We start from the raw sequence: 25,287 nt of genomic DNA, 5'->3' as shown, positions 1-25,287 counted from the left end.
AAAACAGTTCAGTGGTTATCAGGGGAAGGGGGTTGCAGGGTGGGCACAGGGGGTGAAGGGGAGCACTTACGTGGTGACAGACAAGAAATAATGTACAACTGAAATTTCACATTGATGTAAACTGTTATGAACTCAATAAAAATAAATTTTAAAATATAAATAAAAATAAAAATTAAAGTGAGATAAAATTCAAAAAGCTTTATAATGAAAATGTATAATATAAATTCAGGGTGCTATTATAGTGACACGAGTGAAGGGGCATCCTGAGATTGAGAGAGAATAGGAGAGACAAAAAGAGAAACTTAAGATTCAAATAGACTTACATTTATCATCCTAGGTCCTGCCACTTCGGTATTTCCTTTTTTCCTTTAGACTTCTCAGTCTTTTCTCACATACGGCAGACGTCTCAATGAGCTCAGTGAGACCAGTGCCACTCAAGATGCATTCTCCAAGTTGGGAAAACCTGTTACTCACGGCATACGACATCACAGGCCTCCCCATTCCCTCTCCATTTCCTCCTAGCTCACACATTTATCCTCCACGGAAGATAGCATGCCCCTCATTCTAGAGAGACAGATTCCAGACACAGCTTCCTATAGAAAGAGTCACTGGCTCCAGCATCATAATGGGTCAGACTCCCCTAACCCCTACACACACCCTTGTGTCCAGTGACACAGCACCAACATTACTCAGAACCTGAAAATCCCCACATGAATGTGCCAAGCACTGGGAGGCAGGAGGAATCTGGCCCTTTTTGATGGTGGACTGGTATCACTATAGTGCAGTGGGGTATTTAAACTGACCTTGTTTGACAGTGGATTTCTGAGGGCTGGCCATTTCAGATAGCACAGCCAGATGACTAGAGACACTAAAGTGTTTGTGGGGGTGTGGTGGGAGGAGTTTTGCCTTTTTATATAAATCTTACTGCACATTTCCGCATGCCAGGCACTGTTCTAAAGACATGTTCATCCCTTAAATCAGGGTTGCCAGATAAAATAGAGTTAAGTTTGAATTTGATTCCTGGTTAAATTTGAATTTCAGATAAATATTTGGGACATACTCGTACTAAAAAGTTACCCGTTTTTTAACTGAAATTCAAACTTAACTGGATGTCCCACATTCTTATTTGCTGAACGTGGCAGCCCTACCTAAAGGTACCGCTATACCCTTCTCCAGCCACACAGCTGGAACGTGGCAGGGCCAGAGCGCCAGACTCCAGGCATGTTCTTAGCTATTGTGCCATAATCACCAGACTTGTGAGACGTGCACATGAGGCTCTGGCCTTGGTGACAGAGGCCCTGCATCAGCGGCCTGGGTGCACAGCTGGCTCTTTGTGGTTATAAAGGGTCTCCTTGTGCCCCATACGATGACAGCACCCGAGCCCCACCAAGTCTGAAGAAGCCACAAAGGAAAATCTATTATAAAGACAACTGATAGGAAACAGAGCATTACCCAAACATTTCTCTGGATTCACCGAGGCAAACAGGCAGGCAGGGAGGCGGCTGGAAGGCAAAGCCGTGAGAGGGCGCCTGGGCTGCCCCGCCACCTTCCCCCGTCCCTTTGCCTTCCGTGTGGACGACCTGGGGAAAGCGATGTCTGGAGGCAGCTGGTCGGGAGCGGGGACGCGCGTAGGAGCCAAAGCAATCACAACCTTCCGGGCCACCCGACCTCTGCAAAGGGCTCACCTCCGCCTTGCTCAACTGGGAAATGTTGCCACCGAATTTTGGCGGGAAGACACGCGAGACCCATCGCCTACACGTGCGTGCGGGCACGGGGCAGAGTGAGGCCTCTCGCGGCCGCCGGGGCCAGGGACTCACAGGGCGCAAGCGCGCCAGCGAGACGGGGGCGTCTTCTCCAGGGCCCGGTCTCCCACCGCACAGGCTTCCGGCCTGCGAGCCCGGGAGGCTGTCCCCGCCCCCTCCCGGTCCACGACTGCTTCCTTGACTCTCCCGCGCTCTTCTGCCTTCTTTCTCCGTTGGTCTCGAGCCTCTCTCCCCGTCCAGTTCAGAGACAGACACCAGAAGGGAGGACAGGAGAAGGGTGTGAAAGGGGGGCGAGGCGGGAGTAGTGCGGGATCTCCCTCGGGCCAGTGACTTGTCCCTCCGGGCTAGGGGCTCGGAACAACTCTCCTGACCGCAGGCGGACCACAACCCTCGGCCTGGGCCGCAGAGGCGGGACTCCCTTTCCCAGCGTCCACCGTGTGCGCTCCCCAGGCCACGCCTCTCTCGCTCGCTCCAGGGAACGTGACGGCTAGGGGACCGCTTTTCCAGTTTGCGACTATGTCCCAACATGTGGAAGCTGCAGTTTCCAGCGCGATCCCTCCCAAGTTCCGTAGTTTCGCCTTTCCCTGCAGCCTAGCCTGTTCCCCAGCGTCCCCTAGCGATCGTAGAGAAGGGAGACGACGGGGCACTAAAGGCCTCAATGCGCCTTGCCTTGAGGTCGACAATTCCCACTGTGCTCGCAGGGAAGCTCCTCGGCTTTACCTCCCCACCAGGCGGGCCAAGTTACTTCCCCGATATTGCCTGCGACACGTAGACGGGAGTGGAAATGGTATTTGGGGAGGTGACAGGAACTATAGCTCCTAACGTACTGACGTTGGGCGACTTCAGTTTCGAACGTGCCTTGTCTGTAGCGCCTTGTGTTTTGTCTCTCTCCCCTCAAAGTTCCTGAGGGAAAAGGTGGAGGCGGCAGGCGAATTACAGGTCCCAGGAAGCCCCGTGGAGAGATGGAGCTTTCCCATCAGCGCCACACCTTCACTTCCCTCTCGAAGGAGGCCAGCTGCGCCCGGGCCCAAGGGTGGCCAGAGGAAAGGGGGCTGTCACTCTAGTCCCGATTTCAACATATAACCATGAACCTCAGGTGGGGTTTAATGATTCTCTGCAAACTGTTTTTTTGTTTTGTTTTCTAGGTCCTTTCACTGTCATACACAACTTTAAAAACCTACAACACATACTCCCATTGCCTTTCTCTCAACTAATAACCCTGCTTCTTACTTCACTGAGACAATTGAAGCTATCAGAAGAGTTTCCAGACTCACTCACCTACCCACCTATCTACATCTGTGCCCATATACACCGCTTTTGCTCTCTTCCCACAAATGAACCAAACATATTATCTAAAGGTAGTCCCTCCACTTGGGCACTAGACCCCACCCGCTTTTGTCTTTCAAGTTCTTTTCTTTTTCTTTTTCTCCCCAAATCCCCCTAGTACATAGTTGTATATTTCAGTTGTGGATCCTTCTAGTTGTGGTATGTGGGACGCCGCCTCAGGTGGCCTGATGAGTGTTGCCATGTGTGTGCCCAGGATCTAACCCAGCAAAACCCTGGGCCGCAGCAGCAGAACATGGGAACTTAACCGCTCCGCCACGGGGCCAGCCCCTCAAGTTCTTGGCTCCAGCAAATCCCTCACCTTGAAAACAAACAGCACACATACACGCTTTTCTTTATTCCCCTCTCCCATCAACCACTGCCCCATATCTAGCAATATAATATAGAAAATATTATCTATGTTTCCTGCTTGCAATTTATTTTCTCTTGTTCTCTCCTGAATCCACTCTAATCAGACTTTTGCACCCATCACTCTACCAAAACTGCTCTTGTCGAGATTACCAATAATCTTCATCTTACTAAACCTGATGGTTGACTTTCAATTCTTATTCTATCTGACCTATTAGCAGCACTTGACACAACTGATCACTCCCTCCTCCTTGATGCACTTTCTTCACTTGGTTTCTGTGACATTATACATTCTTGGTTTTCCTCTTACCCATTAGTGGCTCCTTCTTAGTTTCCTATGGTAACCTCTTAATGTTAGGGCTCCTCAGGCTACCATCCTTATTCCTCTTCCTTATCCATTCAGTTGTGTGGCTGAGTGTGATTCTTTTCCCCCTCCTTGTTGGCTTTCCTGGGTGTCCTGAAGATGTGCCTGACTTGGGCAAGGCTTCAGACTGGCAGTTGGAAGACGGCCCTCTCCATCCTGAGAGACACTTTTCCAAACATAAGAACGCCAGAAGACCTTATCAGGAACTCATGTGACACTTGCAGGAGAGGTGCTCAAAGAGGTCCAAAAAGGTGCTTATGGCTCTGATGCTCCCCTAGCCCCCTGCCCCCAGTGCTAAAATCTGACCTCACTGTGGTGGCATGAACAAGAAGAGGAAAGCCAGTTTGGATGATAAGGCTCTCAACTGCAGACTGGATGGCAAATTCACCACTGACCCACTTGCAGGTTAGCTGTCTGTTCTGGCCTTCCAGTGCTTCATCCTCTGGCTGCCACTCTTCTAGATGGGTTCCCAGGGGTTAGCAGTGATGATGTGGGGGGTCTTCTGGGCAAGGGGTGCTCCTTGGAAGGTGCTTTCTCTGCTTTTTCTTTCTTTTCACCCTGTCTGCAAGCTTCTCAGACCTTGGGGTGGCACTCAGCACAGTTTCTCTCGTGGTCCTGCACAAGATATTCTTGATGATGACCCCTCCGGGGGTTCTTCTTATGGTCCAAAGAATGGTTTGGGGTCAGTGCCAATCTTGGAATCTCCAAACACTGCCTCAGAAACACTCAGGCTCTCTCTCAATCTTTCCCTACTGGATACCAAATCCACACATGTTGTCTTGATGTTTCTGTTCTCTGTGCTTCTGTTTGCTCCTCAGTCTTTTCTAGGATTCTCTCCTCTTACTTGAGAGCCCATGTGTTTCAGGGCACAGGGTTCCCATTTCCTTCAGCTGTGTCTCACCTCCTCTTAAACCCTTTTGCTCAGGTCACTGCTTCCATTCTTTGGAAGTCTTAGTCTGGACCTGTTTGCCAACACTGGACTGGAGAGGAGATCAAGGCTAGCCCTCTGCCACCTGGTTCCTCCTAGGCCTCATTTTTTCCTTGAAAAAACACGTCCTCATAGCACGACCCAAACTTTTAAACTCCAGGAGGAAGAAAGGCTTTGTCAAGTCAGCAGCCTGAAAAAGACTTGAAAAAGGAGTCTGGCCACCCCTAGGCAGGCCACCTGAGGAACAGGGAGCCCACCACTCATGCTCTTCCGTCAGCAGGTCTTGCCCTCTTCTCCTGGGTAAGGAAAGCCATGCTTCCCTGCTGCCTAGGACAGTAATCTTGGAGGAAATCCATGACTAAGGGCGGAGGAAGACCATCCGCTCGTCCTCACCCTGAGTGCACAGATGTGGGGCTGAGGGAAAGGAGCACCCTATGGCTTGCATGCTTTGTTCAAAGGAGGCTGGCTGTACCTGCCACCCAAGCCAAGACTCTCACCAAGACAACAATGGAGGAAAGAGCCCTGAGTCCTGCAAGTTTTCCGGGAAGCGTCCTCCTGCCTGTCTGAGGAGGATGCTGCCAGACAACTTGTGTGCCTGACCAGGGAGGAGCACACTGCACATACAGGTCTGCGCCCGTCATGACCCAGCTCCTGAGGGAAGATGGTCTAGGGCAGAGAGGGTGGAGGGGCGCTGGGGGGAGAGGGCTATTCAACAGGTTCCTGAAAGGCGCCGGCAGAGGCAGGGGCCCCTGTGGTCTGTGGCCAAGGAATAGGCCTCCCCTGCTCACATCTAGGGGAGCAAACCGTCTCAGAGTCAATGGATTGACAATTGCCATCACCATCATTGAGAGCGAGACTGGGAGATCTTCCTCACCCCGACCTCACCAGATTTCATCGTGCCCCACCAGCCCGTCGGACCCATTGCCAAGCCACCCTGGTCCACATTTGAGACCTCAGTGGTGACTGACATGCTGGCCTCTCAGCAGAAAGTCCAGCCCACACCACGGGGGTGTGGGGAACGGGTAGGAAATCAGCTGGGGCAGTGGCGGTGCTGGAGGGGACGACGGAGGAAGGAGAAATGGCAGCGGCAGCAACGCCCCGAGATCTGGGTTCTCAGATACCTGAGGAGAGGAAAGTGGGCACGCCCTCACCACCCCCCCTCCTCTCACCGCTCCCATTGGTCATCCTGGCCTCTCCCTCACCCCTCCGAGAGCCCAGCGCCCTGGAGTGGAAGCCAGCCCTCCAACCCCACCGCGCGTGTGCGGCAACGAGCGCCTCTGGCCTCACAACGAGCCACGCGGTTGCTAAGCGACGGGTCCATCTGGCTCGGAGAGAGTGGGCACGCCCTCTGCCGCTGGCCAGGTGCTTGTGCAGGCGCATGCTGTGGTCTGCGTCCATCAGTGGGACCTGCAGATGAAGCATTGAAAGGATGAATGGAGAAGGAAGTAAGGCAAGAAGCAAGGATGGATGGTTCTGGCTTGGAAGATGGAGCTGGCCGGATAGGGCCAGGCTGACCAAGTGGACCAGGAGCCTAGCACTGACATCCCTTCCTCAGGTCATCTTTGAAGGCTCGCCTGGGACAGTGGAGGATACAGTCTGCCCTGTGACCCCGAGACAGGACTGCCTGTGTGGTTCCAGGCACTTTTGCTGAATCAGGGGCTTCAGCGCCTGGAGGCACAGCCCAGGCCTCCGGATCTGCCCCTGCGAGTAGAGGGATGGGGCTGGCCTGCATGGCTCGGGCCTCCCTGCACTCCCCATTCCTCCCGCTCACCTTGTGGATGTGTGGCCAAGTGGCTGTGTTCAGCCGTGCGGCCGAGTATGATTCTTCTTTTCCCCACCTTGTTGTCTTTCCTGGGTGTCCTGCAGGTGCGCCTGACCTGGCCAAGGCTTCGGACCAGCAGTTGGAAGAGCCGCCCCCTCCATCCCAAGAGACACCTTTCCAAACCCAAGAACGCCGGAAGACCTTATCGGGAACTCTTTTGACACTCGCAGGGAAGGGGCCCAAAGAGGTCCAAGAAGGTGCTGTGGCGCCATGCTCCCCCAGCCCCCTTCCCCAGTGCTCAAACTTCAGCTCACCATGGTGCCATGATCAGGAAGAGGAATATCATTTTGGGACAAGTGGACAGACTCATCCGCGTACTGGATGGCAAATTCACAACTGACTCACTTGCAGTTCAGCTCTTTGTTTTGTCCTTCCAACACTTCACGTCCCTGTTTCCAGTCTTTCGACTGCGAAGGAGGTCCCTGGGTTGGGGGAGGGGGGGTGCGTGTCGGTGGAAGGTCTTCGTGTTGGGGAGCATTCCTTCGAAGGGGCTCTCTCTGCATTTTTCTTTCAACTCACCCTCTCTGTACATGTCTCAGACCTTGAGGTAGCGATCAGCACATTTCCTCTTCCAATCTCAGATGGGATATTCTTGGTGGTGACGCCTGCGGGGGTGGTTCTTGTGGCCCAAAGGATGGCTTGGGGTCCCTGTCAGTCTTGGAATCTCGAAATACTGCCTCAGAAACACTCAGGCTCTCTCTCCATCTTTCCTTCCTGGACCCCAAATCCACACATGCCCATCTTGACGTTTCTGCTCTCTGTGCTTGCTCCATGATTCTCTCCTCCTCCTCGAGGGCGCACGTGTCGTACGGCACAGGGTTCCCACTCCCTTCAGCTGTGTCTAAGCTCCTCTGAAATCCTTCTGCTCGGGTCCTTGCATCCTTCTTTGGAAATCGAGGTTGGGCCCTGTCTGCCAAAACCGGACTGGGGAGGAGATCAAGGTGATCCCTCTGCCACCTGGTTGCCCCAAGGCCTCATTTGTCCTGCCAAAAAAAAGCACGGTCTCACAACACAACTTGGACCTTCAAACTCCAGGGCGAGGAAAACCCTTGTCAAGCCAGAAGGTTGAGAATGACCCGCCAAAGGAGTTTGCCACACAAGGCAGGCCCCACAGGCCACAAGAACGCACCGGGCAGGCTCTTCCATCAGCAAGTCCCACCCTCTTCTCTCGAGTCAGGACACCCATGTTTCCCTGCTGCGGAGGGCACTCGTTTGTGAGAAATCGGCAACTAGGCACTAAGAAAGGCCCTCCCCTGGCCCTCTCCCTGAGTGCACGGATGCGAGGCACACAGAGACGAGCACCACATGGCTTGCTGCTCTGCCCAAAGGAGGCTGGCCGTGGCTGCCACCTGGGCCAAGACTCTCAGCAGGACAACTCTGGAGGAAAGAGCCGTGAGGACTGAGAGTTTTCTGGGAAGCGTCCTTGCCTCTGCAGAAGGGAGACGCTCGCGGGCAACTGCTGTGCCCAACAGGGAGCAGCACCCTCCAAACCAGGGTCCTCACTGGCCATGCCCAGGTACCTGAGGGAGGACGATGGTCTTGGGGGTGGCTGGTAGAGGGGCGCCGTCAGCCAGAGTGGCATTCAACAGATTCCTGAAAGGCACCGGGAGAGACAGGGGCCCCTGTGCTCTGTGGCCAGGGAATGGGCCTCCTCTGCCCACATCTAGCGGAGGAATCAGCCTCAGGATCAATGGATTGACGGTTGCTTGCCACGACCGTCATTTAGAGCGGGACACCGCACCTCCACCTCGCCGGATTTCATCCTGCCCCGCCACCCCGTCTGATCCATTGCCAACCCACGAGGGTCTGGATTTGAGGCCTCAGTGGTGACTGGCGAGCCCACGTCTCTCCGCCAGGGCCGGCCCACACTGTGGTGGTGGTGGCGGCAGCTAGGCAATCAGCAGGGGCGGAGGCCGCAGTGGCGGTAGCGGGAGAAATGGCAGCGGCAGCCGCAGCAGCGACCCAGAGATCTGGGTTCTCAGGGACCTGAGGAGAGGAAAGTGGGCACGCCCTCACCTCCCCCCCTCCTCTCACCGCTCCCATTGGTCATCCTGGCCTCTCCCTCACCCCTCCGAGAGCCCAGCGCCCTGGAGTGGAAGCCAGCCCTCCAACCCCACCGCGCGTGTGCGGCAACGAGCGCCTCTGGCCTCACAACGAGCCACGCGGTTGCTAAGCGACGGGTCCATCTGGCTCGGAGAGAGTGGGCACGCCCTCTGCCGCTGGCCAGGTGCTTGTGCAGGCGCATGCTGTGGTCTGCGTCCATCAGTGGGACCTGCAGATGAAGGATTGAAAGGATGAATGGAGAAGGAAGTAAGGCAAGAAGCAAGGATGGATGGTTCTGGCTTGGAAGATGGAGCTGGCCGGATAGGGCCAGGCTGACCAAGTGGACCAGGAGCCTAGCACTGACATCCCTTCCTCAGGTCATCTTTGAAGGCTCGCCTGGGACAGTGGAGGATACAGTCTGCCCTGTGACCCCGAGACAGGACTGCCTGTGTGGTTCCAGGCACTTTTGCTGAATCAGGGGCTTCAGCGCCTGGAGGCACAGCCCAGGCCTCCGGATCTGCCCCTGCGAGTAGAGGGATGGGGCTGGCCTGCATGGCTCGGGCCTCCCTGCACTCCCCATTCCTCCCGCTCACCTTGTGGATGTGTGGCCAAGTGGCTGTGTTCAGCCGTGCGGCCGAGTATGATTCTTCTTTTCCCCACCTTGTTGTCTTTCCTGGGTGTCCTGCAGGTGCGCCTGACCTGGCCAAGGCTTCGGACCAGCAGTTGGAAGAGCCGCCCCCTCCATCCCAAGAGACACCTTTCCAAACCCAAGAACGCCGGAAGACCTTATCGGGAACTCTTTTGACACTCGCAGGGAAGGGGCCCAAAGAGGTCCAAGAAGGTGCTGTGGCGCCATGCTCCCCCAGCCCCCTTCCCCAGTGCTCAAACTTCAGCTCACCATGGTGCCATGATCAGGAAGAGGAATATCATTTTGGGACAAGTGGACAGACTCATCCGCGTACTGGATGGCAATTTCACGATTGACTCACTTGCAGTTCAGCTCTTTGTTTTGTCCTTCCAACACTTCACGTCCCTGCTTCCAGTCTTTCGACTGGGAAGGAGGTCCCTGGGTTGGGGGAGGGGGGGTGCGTGTCGGTGGAAGGTCTTCGTGTTGGGGAGCATTCCTTCGAAGGGGCTCTCTCTGCATTTTTCTTTCAACTCACCCTCTCTGTACATGTCTCAGACCTTGAGGTAGCGATCAGCACATTTCCTCTTCCAATCTCAGATGGGATATTCTTGGTGGTGACGCCTGCGGGGGTGGTTCTTGTGGCCCAAAGGATGGCTTGGGGTCCCTGTCAGTCTTGGAATCTCGAAATACTGCCTCAGAAACACTCAGGCTCTCTCTCCATCTTTCCTTCCTGGACCCCAAATCCACACATGCCCATCTTGACGTTTCTGCTCTCTGTGCTTGCTCCATGATTCTCTCCTCCTCCTCGAGGGCGCACGTGTCGTACGGCACAGGGTTCCCACTCCCTTCAGCTGTGTCTAAGCTCCTCTGAAATCCTTCTGCTCGGGTCCTTGCATCCTTCTTTGGAAATCGAGGTTGGGCCCTGTCTGCCAAAACCGGACTGGGGAGGAGATCAAGGTGATCCCTCTGCCACCTGGTTGCCCCAAGGCCTCATTTGCCCTGCCAAAAAATAGCACGGTCTCACAACACAACTTGGACCTTCAAACTCCAGGGCGAGGAAAACCCTTGTCAAGCCAGAAGGTTGAGAATGACCCGCCAAAGGAGTTTGCCACACAAGGCAGGCCCCACAGGCCACAAGAACGCACCGGGCAGGCTCTTCCATCAGCAAGTCCCACCCTCTTCTCTCGAGTCAGGACACCCATGTTTCCCTGCTGCGGAGGGCACTCGTTTGTCAGAAATCGGCAACTAGGCACTAAGAAAGGCCCTCCCCTGGCCCTCTCCCTGAGTGCACGGATGCGAGGCACACAGAGACGAGCACCACATGGCTTGCTGCTCTGTCCAAAGGAGGCTGGCCGTGGCTGCCACCTGGGCCAAGACTCTCAGCAGGACAACTCTGGAGGAAAGAGCCGTGAGGACTGAGAGTTTTCTGGGAAGCGTCCTTGCCTCTGCAGAAGGGAGACGCTCGCGGGCAACTGCTGTGCCCAACAGGGAGCAGCACCCTCCAAACCAGGGTCCTCACTGGCCATGCCCAGGTACCTGAGGGAGGACGATGGTCTTGGGGGTGGCTGGTAGAGGGGCGCCGTCAGCCAGAGTGGCATTCAACAGATTCCTGAAAGGCACCGGGAGAGACAGGGGCCCCTGTGCTCTGTGGCCAGGGAATGGGCCTCCTCTGCCCACATCTAGCGGAGGAATCAGCCTCAGGATCAATGGATTGACGGTTGCTTGCCACGACCGTCATTTAGAGCGGGACACCGCACCTCCACCTCGCCGGATTTCATCCTGCCCCGCCACCCCGTCTGATCCATTGCCAACCCACGAGGGTCTGGATTTGAGGCCTCAGTGGTGACTGGCGAGCCCACGTCTCTCCGCCAGGGCCGGCCCACACTGTGGTGGTGGTGGCGGCAGCTAGGCAATCAGCAGGGGCGGAGGCCGCAGTGGCGGTAGCGGGAGAAATGGCAGCGGCAGCCGCAGCAGCGACCCAGAGATCTGGGTTCTCAGGGACCTGAGGAGAGGAAAGTGGGCACGCCCTCACCTCCCCCCCTCCTCTCACCGCTCCCATTGGTCATCCTGGCCTCTCCCTCACCCCTCCGAGAGCCCAGCGCCCTGGAGTGGAAGCCAGCCCTCCAACCCCACCGCGCGTGTGCGGCAACGAGCGCCTCTGGCCTCACAACGAGCCACGCGGTTGCTAAGCGACGGGTCCATCTGGCTCGGAGAGAGTGGGCACGCCCTCTGCCGCTGGCCAGGTGCTTGTGCAGGCGCATGCTGTGGTCTGCGTCCATCAGTGGGACCTGCAGATGAAGGATTGAAAGGATGAATGGAGAAGGAAGTAAGGCAAGAAGCAAGGATGGATGGTTCTGGCTTGGAAGATGGAGCTGGCCGGATAGGGCCAGGCTGACCAAGTGGACCAGGAGCCTAGCACTGACATCCCTTCCTCAGGTCATCTTTGAAGGCTCGCCTGGGACAGTGGAGGATACAGTCTGCCCTGTGACCCCGAGACAGGACTGCCTGTGTGGTTCCAGGCACTTTTGCTGAATCAGGGGCTTCAGCGCCTGGAGGCACAGCCCAGGCCTCCGGATCTGCCCCTGCGAGTAGAGGGATGGGGCTGGCCTGCATGGCTCGGGCCTCCCTGCACTCCCCATTCCTCCCGCTCACCTTGTGGATGTGTGGCCAAGTGGCTGTGTTCAGCCGTGCGGCCGAGTATGATTCTTCTTTTCCCCACCTTGTTGTCTTTCCTGGGTGTCCTGCAGGTGCGCCTGACCTGGCCAAGGCTTCGGACCAGCAGTTGGAAGAGCCGCCCCCTCCATCCCAAGAGACACCTTTCCAAACCCAAGAACGCCGGAAGACCTTATCGGGAACTCTTTTGACACTCGCAGGGAAGGGGCCCAAAGAGGTCCAAGAAGGTGCTGTGGCGCCATGCTCCCCCAGCCCCCTTCCCCAGTGCTCAAACTTCAGCTCACCATGGTGCCATGATCAGGAAGAGGAATATCATTTTGGGACAAGTGGACAGACTCATCCGCGTACTGGATGGCAATTTCACGATTGACTCACTTGCAGTTCAGCTCTTTGTTTTGTCCTTCCAACACTTCACGTCCCTGCTTCCAGTCTTTCGACTGGGAAGGAGGTCCCTGGGTTGGGGGAGGGGGGGTGCGTGTCGGTGGAAGGTCTTCGTGTTGGGGAGCATTCCTTCGAAGGGGCTCTCTCTGCATTTTTCTTTCAACTCACCCTCTCTGTACATGTCTCAGACCTTGAGGTAGCGATCAGCACATTTCCTCTTCCAATCTCAGATGGGATATTCTTGGTGGTGACGCCTGCGGGGGTGGTTCTTGTGGCCCAAAGGATGGCTTGGGGTCCCTGTCAGTCTTGGAATCTCGAAATACTGCCTCAGAAACACTCAGGCTCTCTCTCCATCTTTCCTTCCTGGACCCCAAATCCACACATGCCCATCTTGACGTTTCTGCTCTCTGTGCTTGCTCCATGATTCTCTCCTCCTCCTCGAGGGCGCACGTGTCGTACGGCACAGGGTTCCCACTCCCTTCAGCTGTGTCTAAGCTCCTCTGAAATCCTTCTGCTCGGGTCCTTGCATCCTTCTTTGGAAATCGAGGTTGGGCCCTGTCTGCCAAAACCGGACTGGGGAGGAGATCAAGGTGATCCCTCTGCCACCTGGTTGCCCCAAGGCCTCATTTGCCCTGCCAAAAAATAGCACGGTCTCACAACACAACTTGGACCTTCAAACTCCAGGGCGAGGAAAACCCTTGTCAAGCCAGAAGGTTGAGAATGACCCGCCAAAGGAGTTCGCCACACAAGGCAGGCCCCACAGGCCACAAGAACGCACCGGGCAGGCTCTTCCATCAGCAAGTCCCACCCTCTTCTCTCGAGTCAGGACACCCATGTTTCCCTGCTGCGGAGGGCACTCGTTTGTGAGAAATCGGCAACTAGGCACTAAGAAAGGCCCTCCCCTGGCCCTCTCCCTGAGTGCACGGATGCGAGGCACACAGAGACGAGCACCACATGGCTTGCTGCTCTGTCCAAAGGAGGCTGGCCGTGGCTGCCACCTGGGCCAAGACTCTCAGCAGGACAACTCTGGAGGAAAGAGCCGTGAGGACTGAGAGTTTTCTGGGAAGCGTCCTTGCCTCTGCAGAAGGGAGACGCTCGCGGGCAACTGCTGTGCCCAACAGGGAGCAGCACCCTCCAAACCAGGGTCCTCACTGGCCATGCCCAGGTACCTGAGGGAGGACGATGGTCTTGGGGGTGGCTGGTAGAGGGGCGCCGTCAGCCAGAGTGGCATTCAACAGATTCCTGAAAGGCACCGGGAGAGACAGGGGCCCCTGTGCTCTGTGGCCAGGGAATGGGCCTCCTCTGCCCACATCTAGCGGAGGAATCAGCCTCAGGATCAATGGATTGACGGTTGCTTGCCACGACCGTCATTTAGAGCGGGACACCGCACCTCCACCTCGCCGGATTTCATCCTGCCCCGCCACCCCGTCTGATCCATTGCCAACCCACGAGGGTCTGGATTTGAGGCCTCAGTGGTGACTGGCGAGCCCACGTCTCTCCGCCAGGGCCGGCCCACACTGTGGTGGTGGTGGCGGCAGCTAGGCAATCAGCAGGGGCGGAGGCCGCAGTGGCGGTAGCGGGAGAAATGGCAGCGGCAGCCGCAGCAGCGACCCAGAGATCTGGGTTCTCAGGGACCTGAGGAGAGGAAAGTGGGCACGCCCTCACCTCCCCCCCTCCTCTCACCGCTCCCATTGGTCATCCTGGCCTCTCCCTCACCCCTCCGAGAGCCCAGCGCCCTGGAGTGGAAGCCAGCCCTCCAACCCCACCGCGCGTGTGCGGCAACGAGCGCCTCTGGCCTCACAACGAGCCACGCGGTTGCTAAGCGACGGGTCCATCTGGCTCGGAGAGAGTGGGCACGCCCTCTGCCGCTGGCCAGGTGCTTGTGCAGGCGCATGCTGTGGTCTGCGTCCATCAGTGGGACCTGCAGATGAAGGATTGAAAGGATGAATGGAGAAGGAAGTAAGGCAAGAAGCAAGGATGGATGGTTCTGGCTTGGAAGATGGAGCTGGCCGGATAGGGCCAGGCTGACCAAGTGGACCAGGAGCCTAGCACTGACATCCCTTCCTCAGGTCATCTTTGAAGGCTCGCCTGGGACAGTGGAGGATACAGTCTGCCCTGTGACCCCGAGACAGGACTGCCTGTGTGGTTCCAGGCACTTTTGCTGAATCAGGGGCTTCAGCGCCTGGAGGCACAGCCCAGGCCTCCGGATCTGCCCCTGCGAGTAGAGGGATGGGGCTGGCCTGCATGGCTCGGGCCTCCCTGCACTCCCCATTCCTCCCGCTCACCTTGTGGATGTGTGGCCAAGTGGCTGTGTTCAGCCGTGCGGCCGAGTATGATTCTTCTTTTCCCCACCTTGTTGTCTTTCCTGGGTGTCCTGCAGGTGCGCCTGACCTGGCCAAGGCTTCGGACCAGCAGTTGGAAGAGCCGCCCCCTCCATCCCAAGAGACACCTTTCCAAACCCAAGAACGCCGGAAGACCTTATCGGGAACTCTTTTGACACTCGCAGGGAAGGGGCCCAAAGAGGTCCAAGAAGGTGCTGTGGCGCCATGCTCCCCCAGCCCCCTTCCCCAGTGCTCAAACTTCAGCTCACCATGGTGCCATGATCAGGAAGAGGAATATCATTTTGGGACAAGTGGACAGACTCATCCGCGTACTGGATGGCAATTTCACGATTGACTCACTTGCAGTTCAGCTCTTTGTTTTGTCCTTCCAACACTTCACGTCCCTGCTTCCAGTCTTTCGACTGGGAAGGAGGTCCCTGGGTTGGGGGAGGGGGGGTGCGTGTCGGTGGAAGGTCTTCGTGTTGGGGAGCATTCCTTCGAAGGGGCTCTCTCTGCATTTTTCTTTCAACTCACCCTCTCTGTACATGTCTCAGACCTTGAGGTAGCGATCAGCACATTTCCTCTTCCAATCTCAGATGGGATATTCTTGGTGGTGACGCCTGCGGGGGTGGTTCTTGTGGCCCAAAGGATGGCTTGGGGTCCCTGTCAGTCTTGGAATCTCGAAATACTGCCTCAGAAACACTCAGGCTCTCTCTCCATCTTTCCTTCCTGGACCCCAAATCCACACATGCCCATCTTGACGTTTCTGCTCTCTGTGCTTGCTCCATGATTCTCTCCTCCTCCTCGAGGGCGCACGTGTCGTACGGCACAGGGTTCCCACTCCCTTCAGCTGTGTCTAAGCTCCTCTGAAATCCTTCTGCTCGGGTCCTTGCATCCTTCTTTGGAAATCGAGGTTGGGCCCTGTCTGCCAAAACCGGACTGGGGAGGAGATCAAGGTGATCCCTCTGCCACCTGGTTGCCCCAAGGCCTCATTTGCCCTGCCAAAAAATAGCACGGTCTCACAACACAACTTGGACCTTCAAACTCCAGGGCGAGGAAAACCCTTGTCAAGCCAGAAGGTTGAGAATGACCCGCCAAAGGAGTTCGCCACACAAGGCAGGCCCCACAGGCCACAAGAACGCACCGGGCAGGCTCTTCCATCAGCAAGTCCCACCCTCTTCTCTCGAGTCAGGACACCCATGTTTCCCTGCTGCGGAGGGCACTCGTTTGTGAGAAATCGGCAACTAGGCACTAAGAAAGGCCCTCCCCTGGCCCTCTCCCTGAGTGCACGGATGCGAGGCACACAGAGACGAGCACCACATGGCTTGCTGCTCTGTCCAAAGGAGGCTGGCCGTGGCTGCCACCTGGGCCAAGACTCTCAGCAGGACAACTCTGGAGGAAAGAGCCGTGAGGACTGAGAGTTTTCTGGGAAGCGTCCTTGCCTCTGCAGAAGGGAGACGCTCGCGGGCAACTGCTGTGCCCAACAGGGAGCAGCACCCTCCAAACCAGGGTCCTCACTGGCCATGCCCAGGTACCTGAGGGAGGACGATGGTCTTGGGGGTGGCTGGTAGAGGGGCGCCGTCAGCCAGAGTGGCATTCAACAGATTCCTGAAAGGCACCGGGAGAGACAGGGGCCCCTGTGCTCTGTGGCCAGGGAATGGGCCTCCTCTGCCCACATCTAGCGGAGGAATCAGCCTCAGGATCAATGGATTGACGGTTGCTTGCCACGACCCTCATTTAGAGCGGGACACCGCACCTCCACCTCGCCGGATTTCATCCTGCCCCGCCACCCCGTCTGATCCATTGCCAACCCACGAGGGTCTGGATTTGAGGCCTCAGTGGTGACTGGCGAGCCCACGTCTCTCCGCCAGGGCCGGCCCACACTGTGGTGGTGGTGGCGGCAGCTAGGCAATCAGCAGGGGCGGAGGCCGCAGTGGCGGTAGCGGGAGAAATGGCAGCGGCAGCCGCAGCAGCGACCCAGAGATCTGGGTTCTCAGGGACCTGAGGAGAGGAAAGTGGGCACGCCCTCACCTCCCCCCCTCCTCTCACCGCTCCCATTGGTCATCCTGGCCTCTCCCTCACCCCTCCGAGAGCCCAGCGCCCTGGAGTGGAAGCCAGCCCTCCAACCCCACCGCGCGTGTGCGGCAACGAGCGCCTCTGGCCTCACAACGAGCCACGCGGTTGCTAAGCGACGGGTCCATCTGGCTCGGAGAGAGTGGGCACGCCCTCTGCCGCTGGCCAGGTGCTTGTGCAGGCGCATGCTGTGGTCTGCGTCCATCAGTGGGACCTGCAGATGAAGGATTGAAAGGATGAATGGAGAAGGAAGTAAGGCAAGAAGCAAGGATGGATGGTTCTGGCTTGGAAGATGGAGCTGGCCGGATAGGGCCAGGCTGACCAAGTGGACCAGGAGCCTAGCACTGACATCCCTTCCTCAGGTCATCTTTGAAGGCTCGCCTGGGACAGTGGAGGATACAGTCTGCCCTGTGACCCCGAGACAGGACTGCCTGTGTGGTTCCAGGCACTTTTGCTGAATCAGGGGCTTCAGCGCCTGGAGGCCCAGCCCAGGCCTCCGGATCTGCCCCTGCGAGTAGAGGGATGGGGCTGGCCTGCATGGCTCGGGCCTCCCTGCACTCCCCATTCCTCCCGCTCACCTTGTGGATGTGTGGCCAAGTGGCTGTGTTCAGCCGTGCGGCCGAGTATGATTCTTCTTTTCCCCACCTTGTTGTCTTTCCTGGGTGTCCTGCAGGTGCGCCTGACCTGGCCAAGGCTTCGGACCAGCAGTTGGAAGAGCCGCCCCCTCCATCCCAAGAGACACCTTTCCAAACCCAAGAACGCCGGAAGACCTTATCGGGAACTCTTTTGACACTCGCAGGGAAGGGGCCCAAAGAGGTCCAAGAAGGTGCTGTGGCGCCATGCTCCCCCAGCCCCCTTCCCCAGTGCTCAAACTTCAGCTCACCATGGTGCCATGATCAGGAAGAGGAATATCATTTTGGGACAAGTGGACAGACTCATCCGCGTACTGGATGGCAATTTCACGATTGACTCACTTGCAGTTCAGCTCTTTGTTTTGTCCTTCCAACACTTCACGTCCCTGCTTCCAGTCTTTCGACTGGGAAGGAGGTCCCTGGGTTGGGGGAGGGGGGGTGCGTGTCGGTGGAAGGTCTTCGTGTTGGGGAGCATTCCTTCGAAGGGGCTCTCTCTGCATTTTTCTTTCAACTCACCCTCTCTGTACATGTCTCAGACCTTGAGGTAGCGATCAGCACATTTCCTCTTCCAATCTCAGATGGGATATTCTTGGTGGTGACGCCTGCGGGGGTGGTTCTTGTGGCCCAAAGGATGGCTTGGGGTCCCTGTCAGTCTTGGAATCTCGAAATACTGCCTCAGAAACACTCAGGCTCTCTCTCCATCTTTCCTTCCTGGACCCCAAATCCACACATGCCCATCTTGACGTTTCTGCTCTCTGTGCTTGCTCCATGATTCTCTCCTCCTCCTCGAGGGCGCACGTGTCGTACGGCACAGGGTTCCCACTCCCTTCAGCTGTGTCTAAGCTCCTCTGAAATCCTTCTGCTCGGGTCCTTGCATCCTTCTTTGGAAATCGAGGTTGGGCCCTGTCTGCCAAAACCGGACTGGGGAGGAGATCAAGGTGATCCCTCTGCCACCTGGTTGCCCCAAGGCCTCATTTGCCCTGCCAAAAAATAGCACGGTCTCACAACACAACTTGGACCTTCAAACTCCAGGGCGAGGAAAACCCTTGTCAAGCCAGAAGGTTGAGAATGACCCGCCAAAGGAGTTCGCCACACAAGGCAGGCCCCACAGGCCACAAGAACGCACCGGGCAGGCTCTTCCATCAGCAAGTCCCACCCTCTTCTCTCGAGTCAGGACACCCATGTTTCCCTGCTGCGGAGGGCACTCGTTTGTGAGAAATCGGCAACTAGGCACTAAGAAAGGCCCTCCCCTGGCCCTCTCCCTGAGTGCACGGATGCGAGGCACACAGAGACGAGCACCACATGGCTTGCTGCTCTGTCCAAAGGAGGCTGGCCGTGGCTGCCACCTGGGCCAAGACTCTCAGCAGGACAACTCTGGAGGAAAGAGCCGTGAGGACTGAGAGTTTTCTGGGAAGCGTCCTTGCCTCTGCAGAAGGGAGACGCTCGCGGGCAACTGCTGTGCCCAACAGGGAGCAGCACCCTCCAAACCAGGGTCCTCACTGGCCATGCCCAGGTACCTGAGGGAGGACGATGGTCTTGGGGGTGGCTGGTAGAGGGGCGCCGTCAGCCAGAGTGGCATTCAACAGATTCCTGAAAGGCACCGGGAGAGACAGGGGCCCCTGTGCTCTGTGGCCAGGGAATGGGCCTCCTCTGCCCACATCTAGCGGAGGAATCAGCCTCAGGATCAATGGATTGACGGTTGCTTGCCACGACCGTCATTTAGAGCGGGACACCGCACCTCCACCTCGCCGGATTTCATCCTGCCCCGCCACCCCGTCTGATCCATTGCCAACCCACGAGGGTCTGGATTTGAGGCCTCAGTGGTGACTGGCGAGCCCACGTCTCTCCGCCAGGGCCGGCCCACACTGTGGTGGTGGTGGCGGCAGCTAGGCAATCAGCAGGGGCGGAGGCCGCAGTGGCGGTAGCGGGAGAAATGGCAGCGGCAGCCGCAGCAGCGACCCAGAGATCTGGGTTCTCAGGGACCTGAGGAGAGGAAAGTGGGCACGCCCTCACCTCCCCCCCTCCTCTCACCGCTCCCATTGGTCATCCTGGCCTCTCCCTCACCCCTCCGAGAGCCCAGCGCCCTGGAGTGGAAGCCAGCCCTCCAACCCCACCGCGCGTGTGCGGCAACGAGCGCCTCTGGCCTCACAACGAGCCACGCGGTTGCTAAGCGACGGGTCCATCTGGCTCGGAGAGAGTGGGCACGCCCTCTGCCGCTGGCCAGGTGCTTGTGCAGGCGCATGCTGTGGTCTGCGTCCATCAGTGGGACCTGCAGATGAAGGATTGAAAGGATGAATGGAGAAGGAAGTAAGGCAAGAAGCAAGGATGGATGGTTCTGGCTTGGAAGATGGAGCTGGCCGGATAGGGCCAGGCTGACCAAGTGGACCAGGAGCCTAGCACTGACATCCCTTCCTCAGGTCATCTTTGAAGGCTCGCCTGGGACAGTGGAGGATACAGTCTGCCCTGTGACCCCGAGACAGGACTGCCTGTGTGGTTCCAGGCACTTTTGCTGAATCAGGGGCTTCAGCGCCTGGAGGCACAGCCCAGGCCTCCGGATCTGCCCCTGCGAGTAGAGGGATGGGGCTGGCCTGCATGGCTCGGGCCTCCCTGCACTCCCCATTCCTCCCGCTCACCTTGTGGATGTGTGGCCAAGTGGCTGTGTTCAGCCGTGCGGCCGAGTATGATTCTTCTTTTCCCCACCTTGTTGTCTTTCCTGGGTGTCCTGCAGGTGCGCCTGACCTGGCCAAGGCTTCGGACCAGCAGTTGGAAGAGCCGCCCCCTCCATCCCAAGAGACACCTTTCCAAACCCAAGAACGCCGGAAGACCTTATCGGGAACTCTTTTGACACTCGCAGGGAAGGGGCCCAAAGAGGTCCAAGAAGGTGCTGTGGCGCCATGCTCCCCCAGCCCCCTTCCCCAGTGCTCAAACTTCAGCTCACCATGGTGCCATGATCAGGAAGAGGAATATCATTTTGGGACAAGTGGACAGACTCATCCGCGTACTGGATGGCAATTTCACGATTGACTCACTTGCAGTTCAGCTCTTTGTTTTGTCCTTCCAACACTTCACGTCCCTGCTTCCAGTCTTTCGACTGGGAAGGAGGTCCCTGGGTTGGGGGAGGGGGGGTGCGTGTCGGTGGAAGGTCTTCGTGTTGGGGAGCATTCCTTCGAAGGGGCTCTCTCTGCATTTTTCTTTCAACTCACCCTCTCTGTACATGTCTCAGACCTTGAGGTAGCGATCAGCACATTTCCTCTTCCAATCTCAGATGGGATATTCTTGGTGGTGACGCCTGCGGGGGTGGTTCTTGTGGCCCAAAGGATGGCTTGGGGTCCCTGTCAGTCTTGGAATCTCGAAATACTGCCTCAGAAACACTCAGGCTCTCTCTCCATCTTTCCTTCCTGGACCCCAAATCCACACATGCCCATCTTGACGTTTCTGCTCTCTGTGCTTGCTCCATGATTCTCTCCTCCTCCTCGAGGGCGCACGTGTCGTACGGCACAGGGTTCCCACTCCCTTCAGCTGTGTCTAAGCTCCTCTGAAATCCTTCTGCTCGGGTCCTTGCATCCTTCTTTGGAAATCGAGGTTGGGCCCTGTCTGCCAAAACCGGACTGGGGAGGAGATCAAGGTGATCCCTCTGCCACCTGGTTGCCCCAAGGCCTCATTTGCCCTGCCAAAAAATAGCACGGTCTCACAACACAACTTGGACCTTCAAACTCCAGGGCGAGGAAAACCCTTGTCAAGCCAGAAGGTTGAGAATGACCCGCCAAAGGAGTTCGCCACACAAGGCAGGCCCCACAGGCCACAAGAACGCACCGGGCAGGCTCTTCCATCAGCAAGTCCCACCCTCTTCTCTCGAGTCAGGACACCCATGTTTCCCTGCTGCGGAGGGCACTCGTTTGTGAGAAATCGGCAACTAGGCACTAAGAAAGGCCCTCCCCTGGCCCTCTCCCTGAGTGCACGGATGCGAGGCACACAGAGACGAGCACCACATGGCTTGCTGCTCTGTCCAAAGGAGGCTGGCCGTGGCTGCCACCTGGGCCAAGACTCTCAGCAGGACAACTCTGGAGGAAAGAGCCGTGAGGACTGAGAGTTTTCTGGGAAGCGTCCTTGCCTCTGCAGAAGGGAGACGCTCGCGGGCAACTGCTGTGCCCAACAGGGAGCAGCACCCTCCAAACCAGGGTCCTCACTGGCCATGCCCAGGTACCTGAGGGAGGACGATGGTCTTGGGGGTGGCTGGTAGAGGGGCGCCGTCAGCCAGAGTGGCATTCAACAGATTCCTGAAAGGCACCGGGAGAGACAGGGGCCCCTGTGCTCTGTGGCCAGGGAATGGGCCTCCTCTGCCCACATCTAGCGGAGGAATCAGCCTCAGGATCAATGGATTGACGGTTGCTTGCCACGACCGTCATTTAGAGCGGGACACCGCACCTCCACCTCGCCGGATTTCATCCTGCCCCGCCACCCCGTCTGATCCATTGCCAACCCACGAGGGTCTGGATTTGAGGCCTCAGTGGTGACTGGCGAGCCCACGTCTCTCCGCCAGGGCCGGCCCACACTGTGGTGGTGGTGGCGGCAGCTAGGCAATCAGCAGGGGCGGAGGCCGCAGTGGCGGTAGCGGGAGAAATGGCAGCGGCAGCCGCAGCAGCGACCCAGAGATCTGGGTTCTCAGGGACCTGAGGAGAGGAAAGTGGGCACGCCCTCACCTCCCCCCCTCCTCTCACCGCTCCCATTGGTCATCCTGGCCTCTCCCTCACCCCTCCGAGAGCCCAGCGCCCTGGAGTGGAAGCCAGCCCTCCAACCCCACCGCGCGTGTGCGGCAACGAGCGCCTCTGGCCTCACAACGAGCCACGCGGTTGCTAAGCGACGGGTCCATCTGGCTCGGAGAGAGTGGGCACGCCCTCTGCCGCTGGCCAGGTGCTTGTGCAGGCGCATGCTGTGGTCTGCGTCCATCAGTGGGACCTGCAGATGAAGGATTGAAAGGATGAATGGAGAAGGAAGTAAGGCAAGAAGCAAGGATGGATGGTTCTGGCTTGGAAGATGGAGCTGGCCGGATAGGGCCAGGCTGACCAAGTGGACCAGGAGCCTAGCACTGACATCCCTTCCTCAGGTCATCTTTGAAGGCTCGCCTGGGACAGTGGAGGATACAGTCTGCCCTGTGACCCCGAGACAGGACTGCCTGTGTGGTTCCAGGCACTTTTGCTGAATCAGGGGCTTCAGCGCCTGGAGGCACAGCCCAGGCCTCCGGATCTGCCCCTGCGAGTAGAGGGATGGGGCTGGCCTGCATGGCTCGGGCCTCCCTGCACTCCCCATTCCTCCCGCTCACCTTGTGGATGTGTGGCCAAGTGGCTGTGTTCAGCCGTGCGGCCGAGTATGATTCTTCTTTTCCCCACCTTGTTGTCTTTCCTGGGTGTCCTGCAGGTGCGCCTGACCTGGCCAAGGCTTCGGACCAGCAGTTGGAAGAGCCGCCCCCTCCATCCCAAGAGACACCTTTCCAAACCCAAGAACGCCGGAAGACCTTATCGGGAACTCTTTTGACACTCGCAGGGAAGGGGCCCAAAGAGGTCCAAGAAGGTGCTGTGGCGCCATGCTCCCCCAGCCCCCTTCCCCAGTGCTCAAACTTCAGCTCACCATGGTGCCATGATCAGGAAGAGGAATATCATTTTGGGACAAGTGGACAGACTCATCCGCGTACTGGATGGCAATTTCACGATTGACTCACTTGCAGTTCAGCTCTTTGTTTTGTCCTTCCAACACTTCACGTCCCTGCTTCCAGTCTTTCGACTGGGAAGGAGGTCCCTGGGTTGGGGGAGGGGGGGTGCGTGTCGGTGGAAGGTCTTCGTGTTGGGGAGCATTCCTTCGAAGGGGCTCTCTCTGCATTTTTCTTTCAACTCACCCTCTCTGTACATGTCTCAGACCTTGAGGTAGCGATCAGCACATTTCCTCTTCCAATCTCAGATGGGATATTCTTGGTGGTGACGCCTGCGGGGGTGGTTCTTGTGGCCCAAAGGATGGCTTGGGGTCCCTGTCAGTCTTGGAATCTCGAAATACTGCCTCAGAAACACTCAGGCTCTCTCTCCATCTTTCCTTCCTGGACCCCAAATCCACACATGCCCATCTTGACGTTTCTGCTCTCTGTGCTTGCTCCATGATTCTCTCCTCCTCCTCGAGGGCGCACGTGTCGTACGGCACAGGGTTCCCACTCCCTTCAGCTGTGTCTAAGCTCCTCTGAAATCCTTCTGCTCGGGTCCTTGCATCCTTCTTTGGAAATCGAGGTTGGGCCCTGTCTGCCAAAACCGGACTGGGGAGGAGATCAAGGTGATCCCTCTGCCACCTGGTTGCCCCAAGGCCTCATTTGCCCTGCCAAAAAATAGCACGGTCTCACAACACAACTTGGACCTTCAAACTCCAGGGCGAGGAAAACCCTTGTCAAGCCAGAAGGTTGAGAATGACCCGCCAAAGGAGTTTGCCACACAAGGCAGGCCCCACAGGCCACAAGAACGCACCGGGCAGGCTCTTCCATCAGCAAGTCCCACCCTCTTCTCTCGAGTCAGGACACCCATGTTTCCCTGCTGCGGAGGGCACTCGTTTGTGAGAAATCGGCAACTAGGCACTAAGAAAGGCCCTCCCCTGGCCCTCTCCCTGAGTGCACGGATGCGAGGCACACAGAGACGAGCACCACATGGCTTGCTGCTCTGCCCAAAGGAGGCTGGCCGTGGCTGCCACCTGGGCCAAGACTCTCAGCAGGACAACTCTGGAGGAAAGAGCCGTGAGGACTGAGAGTTTTCTGGGAAGCGTCCTTGCCTCTGCAGAAGGGAGACGCTCGCGGGCAACTGCTGTGCCCAACAGGGAGCAGCACCCTCCAAACCAGGGTCCTCACTGGCCATGCCCAGGTACCTGAGGGAGGACGATGGTCTTGGGGGTGGCTGGTAGAGGGGCGCCGTCAGCCAGAGTGGCATTCAACAGATTCCTGAAAGGCACCGGGAGAGACAGGGGCCCCTGTGCTCTGTGGCCAGGGAATGGGCCTCCTCTGCCCACATCTAGCGGAGGAATCAGCCTCAGGATCAATGGATTGACGGTTGCTTGCCACGACCGTCATTTAGAGCGGGACACCGCACCTCCACCTCGCCGGATTTCATCCTGCCCCGCCACCCCGTCTGATCCATTGCCAACCCACGAGGGTCTGGATTTGAGGCCTCAGTGGTGACTGGCGAGCCCACGTCTCTCCGCCAGGGCCGGCCCACACTGTGGTGGTGGTGGCGGCAGCTAGGCAATCAGCAGGGGCGGAGGCCGCAGTGGCGGTAGCGGGAGAAATGGCAGCGGCAGCCGCAGCAGCGACCCAGAGATCTGGGTTCTCAGGGACCTGAGGAGAGGAAAGTGGGCACGCCCTCACCTCCCCCCCTCCTCTCACCGCTCCCATTGGTCATCCTGGCCTCTCCCTCACCCCTCCGAGAGCCCAGCGCCCTGGAGTGGAAGCCAGCCCTCCAACCCCACCGCGCGTGTGCGGCAACGAGCGCCTCTGGCCTCACAACGAGCCACGCGGTTGCTAAGCGACGGGTCCATCTGGCTCGGAGAGAGTGGGCACGCCCTCTGCCGCTGGCCAGGTGCTTGTGCAGGCGCATGCTGTGGTCTGCGTCCATCAGTGGGACCTGCAGATGAAGGATTGAAAGGATGAATGGAGAAGGAAGTAAGGCAAGAAGCAAGGATGGATGGTTCTGGCTTGGAAGATGGAGCTGGCCGGATAGGGCCAGGCTGACCAAGTGGACCAGGAGCCTAGCACTGACATCCCTTCCTCAGGTCATCTTTGAAGGCTCGCCTGGGACAGTGGAGGATACAGTCTGCCCTGTGACCCCGAGACAGGACTGCCTGTGTGGTTCCAGGCACTTTTGCTGAATCAGGGGCTTCAGCGCCTGGAGGCACAGCCCAGGCCTCCGGATCTGCCCCTGCGAGTAGAGGGATGGGGCTGGCCTGCA

General features: G+C 57.7%; 1 long non-coding RNA gene across 15 annotated transcripts; it reads right to left on the bottom strand.

Annotated features, from left to right (window-relative positions):
* Positions 1 to 3,504: 3,504 nt before the first annotated feature.
* On the bottom strand, positions 3,505 to 24,003 carry LOC139077787 (uncharacterized). 15 transcript variants are annotated; one of them, XR_011530270.1, is made up of 11 exons: positions 23,211 to 24,003; positions 20,524 to 23,113; positions 17,837 to 20,426; positions 15,150 to 17,739; positions 12,463 to 15,052; positions 9,776 to 12,365; positions 8,090 to 9,678; positions 7,089 to 7,552; positions 6,915 to 6,991; positions 6,035 to 6,154; positions 3,505 to 5,868 (listed from the first exon to the last, which is right to left on the bottom strand). It is a non-coding gene; the product is annotated as an uncharacterized lncRNA (long non-coding RNA). The 15 variants fall into 15 exon arrangements; XR_011530276.1 differs by having other exon boundaries at positions 7,089 to 8,841; positions 9,511 to 9,678; XR_011530282.1 differs by lacking the exon at positions 3,505 to 5,868 and having other exon boundaries at positions 5,915 to 6,154; positions 8,090 to 8,841; positions 9,511 to 9,678.
* Positions 24,004 to 25,287: the final 1,284 nt, after the last annotated feature.

Source organism: Equus przewalskii, chromosome 20, assembly GCF_037783145.1.
Source record: "Equus przewalskii isolate Varuska chromosome 20, EquPr2, whole genome shotgun sequence".
NCBI classification, from domain to species: domain Eukaryota; kingdom Metazoa; phylum Chordata; class Mammalia; order Perissodactyla; family Equidae; genus Equus; species Equus przewalskii.
The sequence above is the reverse complement of the archived record's forward strand: the minus strand, read 5'-3'. Positions and strand labels throughout refer to the sequence as shown.